Below are 24539 nucleotides of genomic sequence, written 5' to 3'. Positions count from 1 at the left end.
TGTGTGAGTATGAAAGCTTTTATTGCCAAAATCCTGATGATTAGTGAGTCTCCAAGGAAATGTACAAAGTTATAAAAACACTATGCTAAAAAAGTCAGTGGCTTTTCTTTACTGTCTTTACTGAATTGCTGACATGACAACGAATTGTTGTAGCTAAAATACAGTGTGTCACATTAGCAAGAGGTTTGTAGACAATAAATAAATCCAATATAAGAATGAAAATATTAAATACTTTCCTCTTTAGTTAGTAAGTAAAACCAGAAGTGTGGATTTGGTGCTCAGATGTCTGCATAGTTTACAGCGTAGTTAGCGTAACTAAAAGTAATTTACAAGTGATTTAGACAGGCACAGTAGCCTTTGAAATGAATTACTCAGTGCTTGTATCTTAAATGGTGTATGGCTTCAGGAACAGCTACTTGAAAGAGGATTAAGAAATAGCAGTGCTACAACCTGTCTGGAAATCCTTCATCTATAAGATTAAGGCAATCAAGGACAAAGTATAAATTCATTTCAAAAAAAGATTTCATGCACTACAGAGCTTAGAGTACTATGTAGTTGGCCAAACAAAATATTTAAATCAAAATATCACCAATTTACTCCTCTGATATTTTCTTCTAAATTTAATAAAAGTAAATGATAAAATAGTTTGTGCTTATTTATGAATAAAGGATGGGAAAACATGATTATCTATAATAAATAGTAGAGCAAATTGATTATCTGGAATTCAGACCTCAAAAACTACTTTTTACAAGAAGTATTCATAAGCCAAAATGTTTTCTTTCTTTAAGAAATATCCTAGAAAACTCCATCAGTTACCAGTTCATGTGCGCTGCATAAGAACTTATACATAGAACACCACATGGAAGGGTACAGTTTGGGTATTTGATGTGAAGCGAAATGTATGCTTTGGCTACAAACGATGCTTGCATGTCGCATTGCCTACTTAATATTGTTTTTTCTTATCTGTTGCTTTCATCAGGCGATGGTCTTCAAACAATAGTACTGTGTTTTCACGTGTGCTTCCTGACATGTACATTTTCATCTTTTGTAAAAGTGCTGGTGAATCATTCCCTTAAAAGTTTTTGTTAAGTGATCTTTTCCCTAATATACCGACGATGCCAAAAAATTGTATACACATGACTTGTATTCATCTTTTGTTATCAGTATGTATTAAGTATTACAATTTTAATAGTTTTTTCCTCTCTTAAAATGTGTATACATTTTTTTTTGACACCCTCTGTATATCCTAACTATGTTTGCCCGTGTTTTCACAAATGGGAGACACTGGAGTTTTTTTCTCTCCTGTGAATGGAGGAAGGCATGCGGAGACAGAAAAATAGGACAAAAGTAGGAAGTTGAGGACAGTGAGATTATAATTCATATATTGTATACCAAGTGATATGAAATAGAGGAAAGGTTGGCCTAATGGATTGAGTTTTTAATGGGCACAAGATAGAACTTATAGTTATAAATTAAGAAGATGTCTGCTCTATAATGGATAGTATACCATATGCTATATGTCTTAGTATTATTTTAGTACCCACTAGTATCTATAGCAGAAACTGACATGGTTGACAGACGCTCTCTAAGACTTAAACTCTCAATTTATTCATCCACAAACTGGTAATAACAACAGTGACCTTGTAGCATCATTGTGAGAAATTAATGAGATACTAGATATAAACATTTAATAAAGCAGGTGATAGTTGATACTTTCTAAATGACAGCTATTATAAAAACAAATATTTCTGTCTATTAAGCCCTCGAAGTAAACTAAATTGGCTTGTCAAGTAGATTTTCCTGACATTGGAGCTATTTGGAAGGTTGTTCAAAAGATAGACACCAAGTTTTAGGAGACTTAGAGCGTAATACTTTGGAGCCGATTATACTCATGCCATCAGTCTGAGGCATATCTGGGGTCCTCTTGCTGGGTAAGGCATGTTACCAGGATTTTCTCCTGCAAATGCTGATCCTACCCACCACAGATTATCTATTGGTGCCTTTCATTCTACTAATAGAAACTGGTATTTACTCGAATTCATTGTCTTACTGACCACCAGAAGAGTCTTTGCTCTGGACCTTACCAGACAGGAAATAGTGTGTTTCTGCTCTGGGTTCACATGTGTGGTCATCAGCATTACCATGTCACCCTCATAGTTACATGACCTGTTGTTGCACGTGACTTGGATGTATCTCGTTCTCTGCTTTCACTTAGGAAAATCTGCTATTTTATTTAGTTAATGTACTTATGGCAATGAGCCTGTTGAGAACACCTGCCTCCTGGTTTAAAGGGTGTCTGGAAACTTGATGTAAATAGGTCTCTAGGAACTGAAGAAAGTGTTCAATCTTTGAATTCAGTGCTTCTCACAATGGAATCTTTGGATCTTTCTCAGATGTGTTTTTTGGGGATCTGTAAGTTCTCTGCAAGCATTTAAAAATAATGTTTTTGTTTGTTTTGATGACAACTTGAAAAAATTAACAGAAGTATATTCTGTATTATTCTGATAGTCACTTTATAGCTGAATCCTGTTTCCATGCCTGCTTCTGGGCTTGTGTTTAGAACCAGATTGGTGCCTAAAAGGAGAGCCTTTAAGATTGGTTGTGTCGGAATGCATGCTTGCTGCTTTTGAGGCAGCACAAAATGACAACTAGCATGTGGTCTGCCATTGTGCTATGGGGAATTTTTTTTTCCAGTTGAAGAGACAAAAAAAATTTCTCTTTTGAGATTAAAATGAGCAATTAGAGGTACTTTAATTCTTAGTGGTCTAACAAGAAAATAACAGAAGCTGACCTAACATGTAAAACATGCTAGCTATCACACCATAGAAAGCCAAATAGATGTTATGAGGTTTTCCAAGTTGAAGCCAAAGTGTAAACAGTAGTAAGAAAACTTGACTCTTGCTCAAATTATTTTTAGATTAATGTGAATAAATGATACCTAGCATTTATTCCTTTCTTTCAGTGGTTTGGCGGTCAAGTTTGTGCTGAAACTAGAAATTCTTTCCAATGTTTGTAAGAATTGAAAACTAATTTCAGATTATTATTTTCCTGATCGAGTTCAACAATAGTTGAATTGGATTCACAGTTCATGCAGATTTCAATAGTTTCACCATGATTTTCTTTTTAAAAATAAGATAAGTTAATCTTAAAAATTTGTTTTCTTCAGAAGTTTCTCGCACACTGTTTAAGTTTGATAACCACTGCTTGTGCCAAAGATAGGAACAAGTCATCTATTTAAGGAAACCCTTCTGTCCCTTATCTAATTTTGTGAACTTAGTATAGCTGAGCATTTGGAAAGCTTTCCTTTTCTATATGCCATGTTTTTCTTTATTGTATTGAATCATTTCTGTGTTATACCTGTACTTTCTTTCTTCACGAATTTGCGTGTCATCCTTGCGCAGGGGCCATGCTAATCTTCTCCGTATCGTTCCAATTTTAGTACATGTACTGCCGAAGCGAGCACCTGTACTTTCTTTCTTAAAGACTTTGACAATGGCGAAAGAATGAGAGAATAGCTCATATATTTTGGAGGTGGACTTTAGAGGATTAAACTCAGATATTTAGGAATAAATAAGATGTCTGACTTCAGACTAAGACCTGTTTCCTAACAACTGTGAACTGGGAAGAAGCCTGTCAGAGACCTCTCTCACTGAAATAGCCAATGATCACAGACAATGACCTGTGGCATTATATCATAATATAATAACTTGCTGAGAGCAAAGCTTGAATTAGGTCTGCCTATAATTTAGCCATAGCTATCAGGTTCACCCCCAGTAATAACAATGTAAATTTTATTGTTATCTCATATTTTAGTTACTCCAGAAGGAATTTATGCCTAATAGCATAATTTTAGTGTAATTAATTGCATGGGGATTTTTAAACTCATAGCTAAACAATTTACAGTAGTTTTTAACAGCCTGTGACAATTTTTATGCCCTTATATTTTACAATAAATAAAATATACATATGTCTATGAACATGTACATATTTTTCTGGAAAAAAATGATCTTTTACTTCATGTCAGAATTCTTATAAGCTTTGTTGATATAAAATTTGAGACCCATATTATAGTAGCTACTCATGCTTTGGTTGGACTATAGTTCTTTAAAATTTAATCTTCAAATCATAATCTTACCCATGATTAAGATTCTAAGCGATGGTGAAAAGTTGCCTGGGAAGAAGAAAGTAACTCTATGTCATAACAAGTTATGTTTGTTGATAAAGCACAGTAGAGCTCAAAGGCAAGGCTTTTATGGAATTCTGGCTCTAGCACTTTTTGTCAAAATAAATCAGCTAACACAAAAAATGTTGAAGGGTCCCTCTGTGTAGTACACTTTCCTGGATCATTTACTTTGCTTGCCTATTTTCCCTTTTCTTCTTTCAACCTTTCCATGGATTTTGCAGTCCATACATGTGCCATATTTTAGGTACATTTAGAAATAATTTAGACTCTTTCTGTAGAAGATAGAAGACCCTCAGGCATTCAAAATATATTTATTGAGTATCTGTTATGTGATGTCCACATGTTAGAGGGTAGAGACATCAAGTAAAGAATCATAGTGCATTGTCCTTGTCTTTCAAGGAACTAAGTGTATTACAAGAGAGATAGGAACACAAACAGATCCATTACATACGACACTTCACATGGCATCTCTGAGCTCTGACTACATTATTATGGGAACACCAAGGGTACTACTGCTCACTGTGCCATGGGAAATCAAGCAAGACTTAACAGTGGTTATTGCACTTCACCTAACTTTCTGGGATAAATAGGAATTAACAAAGAAACAAAAAAAGTGTGGAGTTTCCAGCCAGGTAGAGACTAGAGCACATTCAAAAGCATGACGTTTTGAAAGCTGATGTGTCCGAGGAACTCAAAATGGCACAATAGTTATTTTATCCTCCTTTTGCCCTATAAGACAGAGAGATGAGACCAAGAAAGGAGATGAGAATAAGCATGGAAGCATAGAATGCCTTTTTTGAATAATTTAGGGGGGAAAAGAGGAGTTCAACATTTCATAAATAAGTAAAATACCTCATTTCAATCAACTATAAGTTTTGGCCTGTATTGACATACAGAAGAATTTAAAAAAAATAAAAAAAAATCACACTCAGAGAGGTAAACAGAGAGAACCAAAGTAAAGAAAAAGGTGATGATGATTGGGCACAGCAGAAACAAACAAACAAAAGTTTATTTTTTATTTTTTATTATTGAATGGTACTAATGACTATGATTTATTGAACACTTAACTATGTAGCAGATGCTCTGGGAAGCATTTTATTATCTCCTAGAATCCTCCCTGTCTTTTTAATAAATGCCACTCATTTTATAGGCATAATTATTATATCCACTTTATGGACAGACAATTTAGAATCAGAACAATTAAGTAACTTGTCCAAGTTTATACATTTATAAAGAGGTAGATACAGGATTTGAACCCAGTGTGTCTCCCTCCAGAGGCCTAAAGGCTTAACCACCATGCAAATTACGTCTCCTACTCACATGTTTAACTAAGATGACCCCACATGTGGCAGACTCAGAATTTCTGTAGTTATATAAATGGCATGGGGAGGCAAATCATGATACACAGAATAAATAAAAAAAAGAAAAAGAAAACAAACAATAACAATAATCACTGTTTTGTAGCAGAATGTGGACATGTTGGTTCAGAGGAGACCTGGTTGAAGTCCTCATAAAGTGATAGAGTGAGATCAAAATAAACCAAGTTGTTCTACCCTTAAGGTTTTTGGTCAGAGAGAAATAAAAGCATTAGTTTAATAGTGATATATGCTCAATGGAAAACTGTTCTGGAGTGGGGGTGATATTAATTGTAATCTGTGATAAGGATCCTTGGAGGAAATAAAAGGAAATGCATGCATCAGATCGTGCATTGTCATCTTTGGGGCATTGCTAGTCTCTGTCTCTTCCTTTTAGCCATTTTACTCTGAAAGACAATTATTCTTTAATCACGCCTGAATTTATTTGCTGCTCTTTCTAGGCCATCTTTACTTTTGTATATTTTTCTTTGGTAAGTAATATATATTAATAAGAACATACTCCTTCAGCTGCACATCTAAGATTTGTAGATTTAGCAAATGCTGTGGGGAGCTGTGTAGGACAATAAGAATGTTACAACTCCTGGATGATGGCAGGTGGTCAGTGGTTTGTTCTTTACTGGAAAGAATAGCAGGAGACATAGCCAGAGGACCTGAAACTTGGGGAGGCTGTCTCTCCCCTTTGTCAGGAGAGTTGACTTAATGATGTATTTCCTTAGTTCAGAAGGTATTTCCTATAAATCCAGGAAGTTTGCTTATCAGTTCGGAAGCTCAATTATCATTCAAGATGCAGATTTGGGGGTACTGCATACCCATTTAAGTCAGAGTGCGAACAGCCTTTGTGAGCACATGCTATGCAGCTTTAGAGATTCAGAACAACCAGAATGTCAGTGAGAGGAGGTGACAGTAAGGAATGCTCTGCTGGCTCCATCCCATTACTGCATTTGATTTAGAATGAATTGGGGCAAGGTTGGGAGTAGAAGCAATGCAGACATTGGTCATGAATGACAAATACTGTTTCCAAAAAGAGACCGGGTATAGAAATCATCATAGTAGGTCTTCTGGCATCTGGCAGAGGATCATGGAGATGCTGGGGAGGAGGAAGAGAGTGGTTTGCAAATACAAAAGAGAAAGTTCAGACCTCATGGAGCACAGAGTAAGAGTATAGCCATGCTGGCTACACGAAGTAGTGATACAGATATACTGCCATGGTAACCTTACACTTCATCAAGATTAACTGCAACTTTTTCTGAATCCTGGTGGTCCTTACAAAAAGGTTAAACAGAACAATGTGCACGATTTTTACTATTTAGAAGGCGGAAACACACCAGGTTGTCAAGTGTTAAAATCACTTTTCATCACAGTTCAAATGGAAAAAAGTAAGGAGGGGGCAAAAATTGCTTAGAGAGAAAAATGAACTATCATAGGACGTTAACGATACCCTTCTTTCACTGGTATTTTACAATAAAATCCTGAAGAGTTATTATTTTTTGACTTTGAAAACAATACAATATCCCCAAGGGTTCTAATAAATTTACTTAAAAAATACTCAGAAATGTTTAAACTTTCCTAACAACTGCGTTCTGTATATATAGTCAAATCTGATTTTACCAGACTCTGACATTTTGGTTACATAGAGGCTTCATCCACAATAAAAATATACAGTAGATAATAGATTTATAACCTGTTTGTTTGTATTAGGAACAGAACTAGTGCAGAACAGATAAGGAAAATATACATTTGTCAGGGGAGAATTCTTTTGCAATTGCCTGTCACATTCTGAAATAGAATGTAGTTAGTTTCTCTCCTTTCTCAGTTCAGTGAGTTTATTTTCTTAGAACCTATTCTGAGTTGGTTTTAAGGAACCAGTTCCAATTAATTGTCATATTGGAAGTAGCTCAATATATAGCCATGACTAACAAAATGAGAAATTATATCCATAGAAGAAATTCAAACCTGAGAATTAAAAATAACAACAAGAATAAAGTACTACGTATCACTGAGAAAATGTGAACTCATTGTTTAACAATTTAATGAGCTAACTGGAGGAACAGCACTCAGAGGACATGCCTGGGCATACAGTCGTTCCTTTTACAATTCACACAGAAAGAGATATCACGAGATCTTAAAAGGCAGCTCTCCGGACCAAAATGTAGCGAATGCTATTATTATATTTCTCTGTAGTGAAATGCAAAATAGAAGGCATACTTTATTGGTTCTGTGAAATCATTTCATATAGATATTCATTGGAAGGTTTCAAAACCTTGAAGATTTAAATGCTTTCTTTTGAGATATAATAGAAATCTGATAGTAAAATTAACCCAGATTTGTGTGGGTTTACTTCATTCCTTCAAGCAGTCATAGGGATTATTTACATTTTGAAATAGAAGTAAATAGAAAAAAATCATACATTCCTTTTTTATTGTTCAGTATAACTCACCTTCATAAAAGTCAACTTATTGAAATATTAACCAATCCAGCAATTGCTTTTTGTTACATGCTTCATACTGTTTGAGTAACTAACAGGAAACAAGATTAGGTGTGTTATGTAAGCCGTTGATTTCTGTCCGGGATGAATTCAGGTAAAATTGCATAATTAAAATCACACAAACTACTGGTAAGCCATTTTAAAAAGGTAATCTGCTTGGGTTTATTGGTTCAAAGTATCCAGCTCTGTGCACGTGACGGAGATCAAACAGGTTAAATATCTTACTGCTGCTAGGAACTTGATAAGAATACCATTAAGCTTCCCAAGCCATGGTTTTCCTACACTGCAAGAAATCATAAAATTATCAATATCAACATCAACATGAGAGTTAATCTGTTAAGAAAAATTCGTGATGTTTATTTTCTTTACTATAAAATCAAGATAAAATGGCATGCATCACTAATATTGCCAGCAGGAGACAAATTTTAGGGTTAAAAAGCATAAATAACCTTCTTGGAAAAATAAATCTTTTTTCATTGCTTTGTAGACTTTGAAGCTTGGAATTTTTTCTTTTTAATTGGGAAAACAATATGTATGATTTACTTCCAAGATAACATTTAGAGGCAAACCAGACTGACCATTGATATGAAAAATTTATCTTGCCAGATTTTTATATACTTGCAAGCAAATATGTTATTTTCTCTGTTAGTACTTCTAGGAGCAGAAAAACAGTAGAATACCCTGGTAGTTTCTAATCAGTATAAACTTTTCTTGCATATTTTTTCATGCTTTAATATCATCATGATTTCAAAACACATTGTTAGTTTTTCTTTATTTTTACAAAATGTTTTTTACAAATCAATTTGAAGACTCTATTTTATTCTTACTGACTAAAACAGTTTGGTTTTTCAGGTTTTTTTTCAAGGAGTTTGGTTTACAAGTATATTTTTCATGGTTCAGTTTGGAGTAGGAAGACAGGCTGCAAGCTGTAATGAAATTTCCAGTTCCTTTAACTACTTTTCCTATTGTCACAGTCTTTACACAGTCTCAGCAGGCATTACAAGGCCTCATGGTCTAACTGCTAGTTTCTACAGAGCACATGACAATCAATTTTCCTGTACCGAGGAGGATATAACTCCGTCAAAAATCATTCAACCACTGAGGAGCTTCAAGATAAAATGATATTCCAGATGCCAAGTCTTAGGGTGAAGTACAAAGCTAGAGATGAAAGAATACACCAAGATGTCCATTCTTTCACATTTATTTTAGTCCTCACTAATGTTAATCCCCCTTCACTAATCCCAAGAGCAGAGGAAAAAAATATACAAACTACCCCATGTTTATTCTAAAGTGATCTAAGGGAAAATTCCTTTCTGATCTCAAATTTTGGCAGACTGTTAAATGTGGGGACATGATTCACCAGAATAAAGCATATAATTCTATTTAGAGTTTGAAATCTCATGAGTGTAATAAAGGAAGTCACATATTTGAAAATGATTTCCCATTCCAAGTATTAAGTTTACCTTTCATATGTCTCTCTTCAGAGCTCTGTTGAATTATTACTATTATTGTTATTATTATTATTTTGCAGGAGTTAGATTACTCTTAGGAGAACAGGATATCTTCTAAATAATATGTCTTACTTTTGGTTCTACTGGGATGGGTTGCCGCGATCTGATTCTATGTTGCTGTATAGGGTTCTGGGTGCTCGTAAAAACAGATATCTTAATTGTTACATGGTTAGAGAGAATAAAGGGAATGGTGGAGAAGAGAAACAAAAGTTTGAAGCGGTACCCAGGCTTGATGAAAAACTAGAGAGAGATATGATGCATGAGGTCAGAAGCTAGGATGAGTTGAAACAGGATAGAAAGGAAGAATAAAATGAATCAAGAGGGTAGTTCAGCATTACGGAACATTATGGAAGCAGATGGTTGAGGCAAAGCCATCTGTCAGTTTGGAAGGTAGTCTTGCCCCTAAATAGTTTCTCAGCCAGGGTGACCAACTGCCCTAAAATAAGGATTAGTCAGGGTTAATTATAATCTGTGTTATTATTATTATTAGTGTGGTTAATAACTCATATTTTCCAAGCACCATGGTGAATAGAATATGTGGGGTGGGAAGAGTTGACATTGGTTAGAAAGCTTCAAATTACTTTGTGCAGCAAATAGAAGTGGCTTTGGTCTTTAAAATAGAATAAAACATAAGAGCATTACAAGGGAGAAATAGACATTCCAGTGAGGGGAAACTGAGTGAAGGACCAGAGATGGCATATCCTCTTCAGTGTCTGAAGGAGGAGGGGGAGATAGGATTAACTGGTGTGGAAGCCAGACTTGTTGGTTTGACCCACACCCAACTCCCAAACTGGAGTAATTTAATGTCTTCCCAGCTGAAGCTAGGAGGTGTGGCTCAACCCAGGTTTTGGCATAATTCTGGTTCCCAGAATTAAGGAAATTTAATTAACGTTTGACCCAAATAAATCCGTTGCAAGGCTATTTTGCTGTTGATTCCAACATTGCTTTACCCTGTCTCGTGGAGTTTCCAGCTTGGTTCTTCTGTGGGGTGACTATGTCTCTGCTATTCCCAGGTGTCTGGCCTATTGTTGCTCCCTACCTTGCTTTCTGGGGCGGTGAGCAGAGCCTCAGTGTCTCCAGTTTGGGCTTTAGATACTAGGCATAGATGATAACCACAAAATGTTGGCTGAACGTTGTGGTACTTTGACATAGATACAAAAAAGAAGTGTGGAATTTGTTGAGTCTCCTCCTATAATAGTTCAAAAGTTTTTCCATCCTGTGTAATGAAGATATGGCTTTAAATAAGTGATTGACCTCTTAGAATTCCTTTTAAGAAACAACACTACAAATAAAACTGTAATAATTATAGCTAGAAAAATAGCTCCCAGTATCCCACTATCCTAATGAATTGACTTTATTCATTCTTTCATTCTCCCTTTCAGTTACACATCATTTTTCCTTAGTTGTAACCATAGCAGAGATATAATTTACTATGCCCAATCTACTCCAAAAAGAAAATGTAATGGCTTGTATTTTAGTACCTGCTATGATCTGAATGTTTTGTCCTTCTAATATTCACATGTTGAAATCTTAACCCCCAAAAGGTGATGCTATTAGGAGGTGGGACATTTAGGAAGTGCTTAAATCATGAAGGTAGAACCCTCATGAATGGGATTAGTGCCTTAGAAGAGGCTGCAGAGAGATCCTTACCCTGTTGCAAAATGTGAAAATACAATTAGATGTATAGAACCTGAAGAGGGCCCTCACCTAACCATAGTGGCACCCTGATCTCAGACTTCCAGCCTCCAGAATGGTGAGTAATGAAGCTCTATAGTTTACAAGCTACCCACTCAATGGCATTTTGTTACAGCAGCCCGAACAGACTAAGACTCTACCCAATGTGTTGAAACCAAAGTAATTAATGAAAGACTATGCTACCACCTACCAAGCTAGCTGGTAGGTACTGTCGCTCCTAGAATTCCTATTTTTGTAAGTGGACCTGGACTGCCTTTGTGAAAAAAAGACTATTTCACTACCAGTGGTAGGAAAATCCTTGAGATGTGTAGAAAATCTTCACACTATGCTTTGTCAATATATTATCAATTTTACCTGCTGCTTTGATCTCAGATATTAAGCAAGCTCATCCTAAAGCCAGCTCCCTGAAATTTTATTTACTATCTTACTCCCCTTCCAGTTAGGGTTTTGAGAGAGTAGAAAACAGTCTCTCAGTAAAGGAAATGCAGCAATGATAAAAGCAGTCTGGACTGTGAAGAAAGGGTTAGTAAACCCTGGAGAGAGGCATGGTCGCTGTTGTCAGTTTTAAGAGTATTTCGAGATGACATTGCGATATTTAAATTTGATGACCAGGTAACTTTCAATGATGCACATAAACATTGTTCTAAAATATAGAAGAAAAATATAATTTTAATGATAGTGTTCATGGTCTGGGGGACAGGAAGTGGAAGTATTAGTTTGGTGCAAAAGTAATTGCAGTTTAAAAGGTTAAAAATAATTGCAAAATCGCAATTACTTTTGCTCTAAACTAATAGTTTTAGACAAACTGGCAAATTTGGTAAAACTTGTCTTTGAATCAGCTTGCCCCTTCTCATTCTTCTGCTTTCTCCTTCTCCTCATACTCACGGATAGTGTATCTTCCCAAATTATACAGAGGGCTTCCTGATAGATTAATTAATACAGAGGTTTTAGTGCCTTGATTACCAGCCACCTGGAAGGGCATATATTTTATTAGGAGAACCTCAGGGGACGATATTTAACCTGAGAGGTTCTCCAATAGCAGAATTTCAAGAGCTACATTCGTGGAAGGGGAGGTATTTGCTGGACTACAGCTTCCTTGCCTGTAATGACATCATAATAGAATGTAACTACTCAATATGTGTAAAGCCACCTTGAAAAATATTCAAGATCTTTGGAAAGAAAATTGAGTAGATAATCTCAACATTTAGATGAGAATGGGGAAAAGGAAATTGCAAATCATCTTTATTGAAAGAAAAGATAGCTGTGTCTGCTATGGGATTGCCCTATGCCTCTCATGTTGCTTGAAGAATGAGGAGGTAAATCCTGGGGTTATCAGAAGCCATCAAGGCAAATATTTCTCTCCAGGGATCTAGTAAGCAATTAACTGAAATCACTTCTTTGAACACTCCTGGAATATTTGGACTTATTGGTCCTCTTAACATTGTGGTTTTATTTTTTAGCAATTGGTTTAGCAGTTCTCCTAAAACTCTTCCCCTAAGGATCATTCAAAATTCTGTTCTGGTAACTAAGGCTAAGATTAGATGAGATCACTGGGAGCATCACTGAGAAGTCCCAAACTGCTGGAGTGCAGAAGCAGGGCCAGGTTGGTTCTTTGTCCTCTGGGGTCTTTGGGTAATGGGACATGTTTAGAGACATGGTAACTTTGGCATATGAAGAAGAAAAAAATCTGCAGTTGGTTTTTTGATTAATTGATAGTTGCTAAAATAGTGCATATCTATTTGAATCAAATATAAAAATATATTAAAGAAAAATAATAAAAACTAACGTTTATTTACTTTTATAAATACATTTACCAATATATGTTCGTTGGCGTTATATATAAACACTAATAGACTCCTTAAGCCAATATTTGAAGGTTTTATTAATTTCCTTTTCTGTGAAATATATTGACATAAATAAAACTATGCTATTTAGAAAGTACTTATGAATTCAATTAATTAGGCTCTTTTCCTCTCACTAATTTTCTTTTAAGAAGGCAGCCATATATGTGTTACTATAGCAGTTAATGTCACAAATTAAAGTTAAAAAATGTCCACTTGCAGAAATTTCTCTTTTCTGGTCTGAAACTACCATAACCACAATCTAGTGAAATATTGCTATAAAATTCATACCATTGTAATTGGCCACATACAGAAAATTACTTGGCTTATATTGAATATCTAATAGTAACATTATATCCACTGATATCTAATGTATTATTATTAAACATGCATTGTCTTGTTTTTATTTGTCCTCAAAGGTTAAGTGCTTTGTTCTTTATAAGCTGTCTGTCAGATAAATTAGTGGCAAAACTAATGAGGAGTAATTCTTGACCAGAATTTGCAGTCGTTCATCCCAGGTTCAAATGATTTTTATGTCTTTCTATATTTTGCTACGCAATCTTGCCCAAAGACATTCCCCCCGCCGCCTTGGGAAATAATCATTAGTTCATTTATTTTCAAAGGTTAAAGTCCCACAAAATTATGATTAAGATGTAGAAATTTAAAAAGTATAACAGGTAATGCTGTCTTTTGCATGACATTTCATGGCTAAGGAGTGTGTCTTTGTATTCCCTTCATTCAGGCAATAAAGTCAGTTTTAATGCATCATTGGTAAGCTGATGACATTGCCTGACCTGAATGAGAGGTCTGGTTTAGAAATTCTCTTTGTTCTTTGTGTTTCTGTCCTGTGACACTGCTATTTCCTTGAACATAGAGGCTGGTAAAATGGACTGTAGAAAGGATGACCTGGTATAACCTGACCTACACAAGTGCCTTGGTCTTTATTCAATTGGACCCTTTGATGTGACTTTCGAGATGTTACTACGTTAGTATTATATTGTAATGGAAGAGTTTGATTACTTTGGGAATCGATAGCTACCCTAGACATTTTTGAAACATGTCGAGCAAGATGAAGTTGCTACTTTTTCCTCCCTCCATTTTTAGACACATGACTCTATTAAGGGAAATTTAATCCTTATGTTTCTGATTCCTTTACACTTAACTCATCAAAATGTTGTTTTGTAAGAGCTCTTTGAAGTCAAGGAAGCCTTTTAAGTCATTTTTTATGAGACTTTTTCAAGCCTCTTTTCTTAGGAACAGGAAGTGGCATTTAGCCAACAGTTAACAAACTCAAACACCAAAAGGTTCAACTTGGATTTGAATCTCTGAACCCACAAGTGTTTGAATGGGCTCTTGACATGACCCATCTTTGCTATATATATAGTGCCAATAGTCATCATAACTGTTCTAATTACCAAGTTGAGTCCAGGATCTTAACTGACTGCCAACTCGCAAGTGTTTCTCTAATCAATCTACTTCTTGCTCAATTATGACTCATTTAACTTTAAAGGGAACTACTTTATTACTCAATCGGCCTAGCATTTTTTGTGACTTCTCTGAGAGCTATTTAAATTGTCACTCTCACAAAGCTAGCTAGCTAGAACTTTTAAATCCAGGCACCAGTAAAATCACCCAAGAATTCAAATCCACAAGACAAGTGAGTGTTGATTGAACCTAAAGGCTTCTACCCTCAAAGACAGAGATTATTTTAGCCACTCAGTTTTTGAGAAAAGAAGATAACATGGATCCTGCAATCCTTTACAAAAGGAAATGCACATTAAAATAACAAATGAAGCATCTGGCTTCAGAAGTTCTCTCTTGATTTATGCTCAACAGTTGTTGTAAGTATAAACTAGAGGCCATGTCTTAGAAATTCAGAGCCCAAACAAGTACAGTACTGTCAATGATAGTTCCCATTACCTAATGCATTTGCAATGATTCTCTCCAGTAAGCTTTGAAATGATCCTGGTAAGTAGTAATTCTGCAACTTGCAAATCGTGCAACAGTGAACATGCCAAATAGTGGCAGCTAATATATGTGGTTAACAACATTCGTCTCAAACGTAGCCCAGAAAGGAGTAGTGAGAAATAATTCTAGAAACAGGAGAGGTTCAGTAATTAACTTGCATGTGAAGAGAGCTCAGGCAGAATGCTACACCTCTTCTTTAGGGGTGCTGTGATTCAGTGCTCTGTATGCAGTGTTTATCATTCAGGCCAAGAGGGCTGGGGATACAGAATATACTTGTACAGATATATTGAGATGGCTTAGTGGCTAAGTACCCAGGGGGCCGAGAATCAGACTGCCTGGTTCAGAACCTGACACCATCCATCACAAGATCTGTGATCTTGGGAAAATAGGGAAAATAATAGAACGTATCTCCCTGGGCTATTGTGAGGATTAAATAAGGTAATACAGGTACAGTACCTGATAGATACTCGATAAACTGTGTTCACGTTGGTAGTGGTGGTGATGATGGTGACGATGATGATGATGATGATGGTGATGATGATGTACAGGCCAGGGAATAGTATAATAAGGAAGTAGTCACTCAGGTATAAATGACACACTGGGCGTTATGAGCTTTTCACATTCTTTTATCTTCCTAGGAATTCTCATCCATGTCCCTGGCTTTACGTGATACTTGTTTATTGACAATTCTTAAAACAAGTCCTCCCTCTAGGCCTATCTCAGAGCAAGGCCTATAGGCCACTATTAGCCTAATTTTCAGCTCCTCTTGCTGAGCTATAGGCTTTTTCTCCAACTTGTGTGTTTTTTTCATACCCATGACTTTGCACACGGTGTTTGCTCCCTTTATCTTTGATGCCCCTAATTCTTGTTCATCTGGAAAATTTCTACTCATCCTTCAACTCAAGCACCATGTCCTCTGTAAAACCCTCAAATTCATTTTTGCTGAGTCTTCCCTTTATGCTTTTATTGCACTTTACTCACATTTTATTAAAGCATTCACCCTATTGTGCTGGAAATCACTTACACGTTTGTTTATCTTTACACTCCCCTGTGAGCTTTGTGAGGGCAGGGCCTGCATCTGACATCTTTGGGCGCCAGCACCTAATATGGTGCCTAGCATATGGTAGGCATTCAATAGAAACTTGGTGAAGAAATGAAATATGTCTAGTGTAATAACAGGAAAGTAAGGTGAGTTGAAAATAGTTTTGGTTTTATCAGTTCCACTTTTACTATAATGGATTCTGGATTTTATATCTCAATTCTCCTTGTACTTCAGTCACATCTAGCAAATTTGAGTGTCTTAGAAGTCTGCATGTATGGGTGAGTTTTATCTTTCTCTGTGAAGGATGTGCACCAGTGCTCTATGCAAAAAGAGTGCATGTTTCTATTTCCTATATATTGAATATCATAGCCCAGATCTCAAAGCAGCTCAACCATGATAGAGGTTTTCCTTATTGTTAGATCAGTGCCTACCCTAGAGAAGACACACAGCATTTGGTGAATGAATGTGTGAAAGCAGAGGAATAACGCCGTGTTTCTCTGAAAATAAGACCTAGCCGGACCATCAGCTCTAATGTGTCTTTTGTTGCAAAAATATATGTAAGACCCGGTATTATATTATATTATATTATATTATATTATATTATATTATATTATATTATAAAAACCCAGTCTTACATTACATTATATAAGACCCGGTCTTATATTAAAATAAGATATTAATTTTTTACTCCAAATATATATTAATATATATTTTTATATATTATATATAATTATATATATTTATATTATATATAATTACATATAATTATATATATTATTTATATGTATATATAATATAATATTAATATATATTAATATACATAATATATATTTTATGTATTTTATAAGTATAAATATATAAAAATTATATTAATCTTTACTCCAAAAGACAATGGTCCTGATAGGTCTTATTTTTGGGGAACATGGCTGTATCTGGATAAATTAAGTTGAAAACTAAGTTTTTTCTTCACACTTATTCAGATAGTTCCTTCAGTTCCTTAGAGTGATTTTCTAGTCTTTAGAGTGACTTGTTGCATTTAGCACGAACTCTATGAAATGCCAATGTCAAAGTCTCTTCCTTTTCCATTCTCACTGATAATGATAACTTCACACTGTTCTCTCCAGTCTGGGACATGCCGAGGAACTTGTACACAACCTTCAAAGTCCAACTGCATGTGCTCTATGAAAGTTGCAAGTCACCAACTGTGAATGATTAATGTGTATGAGTCAAACAATTACGTTTGCGAACTAATCCTAGAAAAAGTGCTACATACTTCGTTGTTGAATATCACTGTGGTCACCTTCAAAGTACTCCCCTTGGGAAGCTATGCACTGACGCCAGCACCTAGTCCACCTTTCAAAGCAATTTTGGAACTCTTTTTCTGGAATAGTCATCAGAGCTGTCATCGTATTACCCTTGATGTCCTGAATGTCATCAAAATGTCTTCCTGTCAATATTTCCTTTATCTTTAGGCAAAGAAAGAAGCCATTGGGGGTGAGATCAGGTGAGTAGGGAGGGTGTTCCAATACAGTTATTTGCTTACTGGCTAAAAACTCCCTCACAGACAGTGCCGTGTGAACTGGTGCATTGTCATGATGCAAGAGCCATGAATTGTTGGTGGGAAGTTCAGGTCGTTGTTGTCTAACTTTTTCACGCAATCTTTTCCACATTTCCAAATAATAAACTTGGTTAATTATTTGTCCAATTGGTACAAATTCATGATGAATTATCCCTCTGATATCAAGGTTAGCAACATCATTGCAACAGGTTCGCGAATTTAATTGTCACACCTGTATGACCAAGATATGACTTAAAGCTCAGCAGATGCCCTGAGTATTTTGCTTCAGAGCCATTATTTGAATTCTGAACCCATATGAAAATATTCCTGTTTTTTTTTCCACCCAGAAATGGGAAATCTAGAACCAGTCAATTGCTGAGAGCACCTTGAAACACTGTGCCCTCAGAGATTCTCTATATAAGAGATGTGACTAAAGGTCTAGGTCACTCTCTTCCACCATTTCACAGCCATCATGTTTAGCTAAGGTGGTCCTAAAGGTTCTTTTTTCTTTAAACTACCAGTCATAACTCATTAATTAGTCATGACATTAATTTAAACACAAAAGTATATTTTATATAGTAAGAGTAAGTATTGTTCCATTAGTTTTTTTTTTTTTTTTTTTTTTTTATACCTCTGTGTTGGGGGTGGTGTGTGGTGTGATGTGTGTGCTTGCTCTTGATGTAAAATTTATTTCTTACTCTGGGTTGCAGTAAGAACAGTATGAAAGCTGCTGTCTGAAAACTCTGAAGCAATCTGGGGTTTGGCTGTTGATCAAGGAATCACAACCACCCTGTAATACCAAACAGCTAAACTGGAACAAGGCTTAGTACAAACTCACATATGTCATGTGGCTTTTACCAGTGCCAACTCTCAATTATTCATAGAAATAGAAGACAAGAATATCTTGGATAATTTACAAATTTCATATTTTTCATGTCTAATTTTACTCACTTTTCCCCTTAGTTTGAGGAACGTGTTGACTATTATGTGTCAATAGAACTATTCTAGATCAGAGGGAGATAACAATGTAAAAGTCAGTCTCTGAACCCATGGAATGTAAGATATTTCCAAACACAATATCTTATAATTTTGAGTTACAAAATTGTTTTATTTTTATCTCTTCTAGGCCAGCTGTCAACCTTCTGTGATAAAAAGGCTAACAAACAGAAATTGGTCAAATATGTGAGCAACCAAAAAAAAAATTAGGAAAAAATATGAGTCTCAAAAACACATAAATAGCCCCTTGGTATTTGAGGTAATAGGGGAAGCAATAATGTCACTCACAAGTTTGATTTCTTAGGTTGGCAAAAGTCTAAAAATCTACTGTTCTATCTCTGAGTGTTGTCATTGTGGCTATTGTCATTGAACATCTTGGATTTTCTTCCTAGGAGGGGAATGAGAGGGCCTGCCATGTAATTCTGATGCAGACTTTGAATTCTTCTCTGGGAGCAAAGATAACATTGGACGTTATTTTTTCCCTTGATATTTATCTTTCCCTATTTCTAGTTGTTCCATGATGGATTGTAACATTTAAGGATCACAGAGTAAAATCCCTTCAGCATAATCACTCATAAATATTCTATGTTTCGTTAACCATTAAAGTAAGGAAAACAACACACTTACTTTTTAAAGAAGAAAAACAAAGGCTATATATCATGGCTTCTAAAAGAGTTTTCCATGTTTCATTTACACTGGAATTTCAAAAGCTGACAATATCTTTCCTTTCTGCTCCTTTATGTAGTGAAAAGTTTCCCATGTAAGTTTGATCATTCTAGTTTAAAATATTTATACAATCACTCATGTACTCAAATACTTTTATGCAATAGAATTCTACAGTGTAAGCACTTGATAGCTTCTATACTCCTGTTTTTTTTTTCGTTCAATAAATTTAACTTGTCTTAACTATCATATAATTTAACTTTATGATCCATTCTACTTTCCTGCAGAAAATCTTCTTTTAAACATGATTATATACTTCAAGAATGGAGCTGCTAATTTTTCAATGAGTTGCATTTTTTATGGTTGCTCCCCCACTTCCTGGTAGCATATTTTGGATGACACATCCATAGCAACGGCTGTTTTATTTATAAGTAAACTGAAGAAGAAACATGGACTTTGACTTGCCTGGGCGTACAAAAGCACATCCAGATTGTAATTGTGATTATGTCCACTGGTGGTGATGTGGTCCAGGGTTTATCAGGATTTCCAAAGAAATCTGTTCTGTGCTGGCAAATTTATCAGCCATTACCACATGAAATGAAACACACTGATGTGGAAATGTCTATTCGTTTAAAACATACTTTAACTTTAGTGTTTAAAAGCAAGTATAAGTTAGAAATAGAGTTAAACTAATGGACAATCTGAGTCCACTCAATAATTAGTTCAATAAACATGCTGAGTATTTATTATGTTAGATATTGTGAGGACTACAAAGATAAAAATAGAATGTCATCTTCCACTCAAGGAACTGAGTCCTGTGGAGTAGATATATGCATGTATAGTAAAATGTGAGGCAATATATGTTAAGATCTGAAATAAGTTACGTGAAGATCAAATGGGTTCAGAGGAATGGAGAATGTCTATTTCTAGAGTGGATTACGTCTGGGTGTATGATAAGGAAGGGGGTGGGGGTCCTGAAGGAGGAGTAGGATTTAACCTAACATTTAGGTTAAGGAGACTGAAGAGAATTCCAGAATGAGTAAGCAGATGAATAAATGTTGGTTTACCATTTTGACATAAGAGTGTAGTGAGGGTGTCAATAAGGCAGGTTGGAGCTTGATTTTTGAAGGTCTTGAATGCCACAGTACAGAGTTTACGTTTTTATATTCTGTTGAAAAGTTCATAATGTTTTAAATAAGAATATGACACAGTCTTGTCACTTTTTTTTTTTTAATCTACTTTGGTTTTATTTTTTATTTTCTTTTTAATTTTTAAATTTTGTTATTTTTGTGTTATTTTGACTTTATTTCTTGTTTGTTAGTTTTAGGATGATAAGTAGTAAATAGCTAGCAATAAGTAGTGGTGCATTAGAAAAAAGAGAAGCGAGAGGGAGATTGTCCACTTTGGATGTGATCAGAATAGTCAACAGGAAAGGGAAGCTCAATATAGTAAATAGGAAGGCAAAGTGAGAAGGAGAGATCTTGATAGTCAAATGGAACAGATTTGGTAATGATGGACTGGTAGTTGAGGGCAGTAGAGGACTATTGCAAAGATTTTGTTTTTTTGTGACACAGTAGATAGTAAAATCATAATGAATTCATGGCTCACTGGAAAAGGAAGAGTATGTTTTGTGGTAGTTGTGAGGAATCAATGGGGAAATGATTATTTTTGTTTGGGCCAAGGTAGATGGAAAAACATACTTAGAGCTGTGCTTCTCTGATTTTCACACACATCCAGATCACCTGTGGGGCTTGTTAAAATACACGTTCTGATTCAGTAGGTTTGGATGGAGTCTGAAATTTTGTTTTTCCCCTTAACTTCCAGGAGATGACAATTCTGCTGCTGATTCATGTAGCAAAAATCTAGAGCCTGGGAAAGAAGTTAGTTTAGGAAGACTTAGAGGCCATTTTAATAGAGGTCATAACTAAAGTAATGGGGCCAGAAGACACTGACATTACAGAATATAGAATAAAAGAAAAGAGGGAGGTGGACAGAGTCAGCAGATATGCCTAAACAAGAGGGTCAGGTGAGGAAGTCAAGCCAGCAAAAATACTAGGAAGGAATAACCAGAGTTGTTTTAAGAAAACGAGGGATAATTACAATCACGGAAGCCAGTAGAAAAGTTTGAAAAAATATCGTGCTTGCCAGAGTCAAATGCTAAATCGATCCAAATGCATGAGGATTGAGATCAGGAATGGGAATTAGCAAATTTTCAGACATTTCTTTCTGTAAAAAGTTAAGGGTATAGACTGGATGATAGAATTGAATGAAAGATAAAGATGAAGCAAAAAATAGGTGTAGATTGTATTATTTTTAGACAAGTGTTGGTGTATAGCAGCATGCACATAGTTTCTTGAGAGTACTGTTGTTTCAAAAGGGGATTTTATTTTTTGGATAAGAAGACTGTAATGCATTATAAGTCAAGTGAAAGGAGCCAGTAGAGAAACAAGGTGATGACTTCCAAGAAATATGAAGAGATGTCTCAACAGCACAGAAGAAATTAGCTTTGGAAAAGAAGAGGGATATTTATATGTTTCAGTTATGCATTGCTATACGGCAAACCACCTCAAAACTTAGAGGCACAAAGCAACATCATTTTATTATTTCTCATCCAAGATGGATCCTCTATGCTTCATCTCATCTCAACTGGGTTGGCCTGAAGTGGTTGCAATTGGCATCAGAATGTCCAAAATATCAGACTCATTGGTGTTACCCTTTAGCTTGGATGCCTGAAATGCTGAGGCTTCTCTTTTATCTTCTAGGGCCTCTCCCTCCCCTTGGCCTTTCCAGCAGGATACCTGGATATGTTTTACATGGTGGCTCAGGGAAGAGAAAGCTGCAAGACCTCTTAACACCTAGGCACTGAAGTTCACACAGCACCACAGCTGTCATATTCTGAAAGTCAAACTAAAGAATTCTGTAGGTCATGGTGAAGCTGAGATTCAATTTTTGGGAGAATGATGACACAAGGGCCTAAATGCAGACAAGCACAATACCCTGGGGCTCTTTTATAATAACTTACCACATTGCTTCTAAGACAAAATGAGAGGAGATAGGATCAGTGAAGATAATGAACATTTTGAAGTGAGGAGGGAATTTGAGATAGTTCAGGTTGAAGGGCTTCACTCAGCATAGACTGAAAGCAGCTCATCTCAAATGATGCAGCCGTTTCTAAGAACCACAGTATGATCCCATTTTCTTGTAAAATATATGTTAAATCACTCTGGAATTCTGAAATAAAGCTGCAGTTAGGAGATGCAACAATGATAAGAACTTGATTTTAACAGACATTTTCTTTTCCTTTTTTTTTGAGTAAAGTGTTTTTGAAATGCATATGTCATTTGCCCCTTTATATTTAATGTGATTTTAGTAAAAATAATGTCAAGAACTGTGAAGGATCTGAGATTGTATTATAATAATTGCAATCTAACAAGTGAATTTGCTGCAATTTCTTGGATGCTGATGGAAGACAAGAGGCTCATGTGTCAGAGATAAAGAACTTCCTTATTTATAGCAGTAGCAGCATCCAGAACATCCATATTCTCTTGGACTATTTCCCTCAGCCCTACACCTCACAACAAAGGGAAGAAGGCGGGTGACATCTGAGCACAATGGGTCGTGTTAGAGAAGTGTGACCCTATGAAACCTGCCTTTTAAAATAATGGGCAGTAGGCATGCTTGTTATTTTTTAGAGGGAAATGTAATTTTTATTATGCTGTAACAGAAAGTATGTCTGTCCCCGATTATGCAAGGAGACACCACGTTTATCTTTCAAGGCTGCAGAGAGAGACTCTACCTCTGTTTGTTATACAAACATCCTTGAAAAAGTAGTCCTGAGCAAAGATAGCCAGTGCCTCTGTTTGCAAGACAGGCAGAAATGTAGGCGCCCCTTGGAGAATTCTCTTCCAACAACTAATTTTGAAATATTATTTTATTGTGTAAGAAATGGTCAAACTAAAATCCAAATAAATTTCCTCCATGAAAAATATTTTATAGTAACTTCAGTACTTAATTACTTAAAAAATACTTTTCATTTTAAATTTATAGCATGCTTATTTACATGTAAAATCTAATATCAACAAACTTTACATAGAGAAAGAATAAATAGGGTTTTCCCATTATGATTCACACTGGAGCCTGGGTGATTTATTGGCATTTTTAAATAAAAGTTTTAAATTGTGGTTAGATGTACACAGATTGTCGCTGTGGTAGGATTTCCACAGAACACATTAGTAGAAAATATGAAATAATCTTGAAACACGTTTGAAGCTGTGCTGAATTGAAGACTGAATAAATGAATTCACTATGCACATTTAAAGAGGAGATAAGGATGAAAGTGTTATAATAGAAGCTGTAAGCCATTTAGAATACTGATTTCAGGGTTTATGTTTGACTGAGTCTTTGGGGAAATCATAATCATCAGGGTATTGGTGGGCCTTCTGGGATGAGACGTCATGACCCTCCCTAGGATGACTCTGTGCAGGTGTCTTTGGCTTTATTCCTTAGATTACAGGTCATCTCAGGGCCTTCTCAATATTTCCCATGGGACAACTGGAGCCAGTTAGGATCTAAGGCATGTCCAGGCCTACAGATGCTCCAAGGGATTTGTTTCAAGCCAGGAGGTGGGGTGGACATACTGTGGATTTACATTTCAAATCTATCATGGGGAGGAATGGATCTGATGCAGCCCCGGGGGTAATGGATCTCTCCAAAGCAGAATAGGAAGCTTAGAGTGCCCACGGAATGCTTTCACTTATGGGTGAAGTTTGAGAACAGTACTTGCTAATCTTTACGTAGTTGTTATATTTTTCTGACAGCTTTAAAGATACCTAATATAGCTTATCTATACAGACAGATACATATCCTATTGGATCTTTAGGTTTACTCAACAGGTCATTATGGGGGGAGGGTTTTAATTCTGAATCACAGGTATATTGTTGTGGGTATGAAGAGATGCTCAGCAAGGAAGGCAGGACATGAAATGGAATTCAAAATGTTCAATTTGTGACTTCACGCTTGGAACAGTAATATTAATTAAATTTCCTGTTGTTTTCTGTTAAATTTATGTTTGCATTTATTTTCTTTGGTGTAGGTCAGTTCAAAATACAATTGAATTTGAAGGGGGGGACACTAAATTAATTATTTACAAATATCTTCTAAATGTTCCAGTAGTGTCTGGTAACTTGAAATACTGAAGTGTTTTGAGGCTATAGCATTAGTC

At 35.7% G+C, this 24539-nt stretch overlaps 1 non-coding gene across 1 annotated transcript; it reads right to left on the bottom strand.

The window, feature by feature from the left end:
- Nucleotides 1-3353: 3353 nt before the first annotated feature.
- On the bottom strand, nt 3354-3463 carry LOC141571477 (U6 spliceosomal RNA). The gene has a single exon (XR_012496205.1). It is a non-coding gene; the product is annotated as a U6 spliceosomal RNA (small nuclear RNA).
- Between the last annotated feature and the right edge of the window lie 21076 nt (nt 3464-24539).

This window comes from Rhinolophus sinicus, linkage group LG04 (assembly GCF_036562045.2).
Source record: "Rhinolophus sinicus isolate RSC01 linkage group LG04, ASM3656204v1, whole genome shotgun sequence".
Classification (NCBI taxonomy): domain Eukaryota; kingdom Metazoa; phylum Chordata; class Mammalia; order Chiroptera; family Rhinolophidae; genus Rhinolophus; species Rhinolophus sinicus.
Note: the sequence above shows the minus strand (reverse complement) of the source record. Positions and strands in the feature narration are given on the sequence as shown.